Source organism: Nanorana parkeri, unplaced genomic scaffold, assembly GCF_000935625.1.
Source record: "Nanorana parkeri isolate BGI_ZX_2015 unplaced genomic scaffold, ASM93562v1 scaffold1806, whole genome shotgun sequence".
Classification (NCBI taxonomy): Eukaryota; Metazoa; Chordata; class Amphibia; order Anura; family Dicroglossidae; genus Nanorana; species Nanorana parkeri.
In genome coordinates, this window is record NW_017308074.1 from 237,878 (window position 1) to 238,462 (window position 585).

Sequence of the window (585 nt, forward strand, 5' to 3'; positions counted from 1 at the left end):
CAGCCCATAACAGAACTGTCCTATGCACATATACGACACAGTAAATGCTATATGAGCAATCCCCTAAATGCCATGGCTGCCGGATAATGAACTGAAGACAAAACCCGCTGCCATGGCAACACCATTCCATTTATTTAGAGTGAGTTTTACGGCTATTGTCTCTCAATAATGATAATTTTCTGCAGGCTCAGAACATTATATGGAATGTTAATGGAACAATTAACAATTACTCGAACACGCCACACACGACTGTATCCCACCGTAAAAGACCGCATTAGCGCCGGGCGGTGTCTGAAGGAATGGGATCAATGGATTCTGGGATGTGAGATAATGATCAGTAATTGAAAGCAACAGTTTTTGACACCTTGGAGAGAGCGTGTAATGTATGTAATAAAGGAAATCCATCCCTCTTCAGCCAGTAGGGCCGCTTTAGAAGTCTCGGTTGAGCTATCGATGCATTAAATATGGAGTTGGTACAAGCGGAATGTTCAACCACAAAGTAATAATATTGGCAATGAAAAAGATGAGATTGTGCCAGATTTCTGAGTTTACCCCAACTCCCCCACAACCACCACCACCACTACC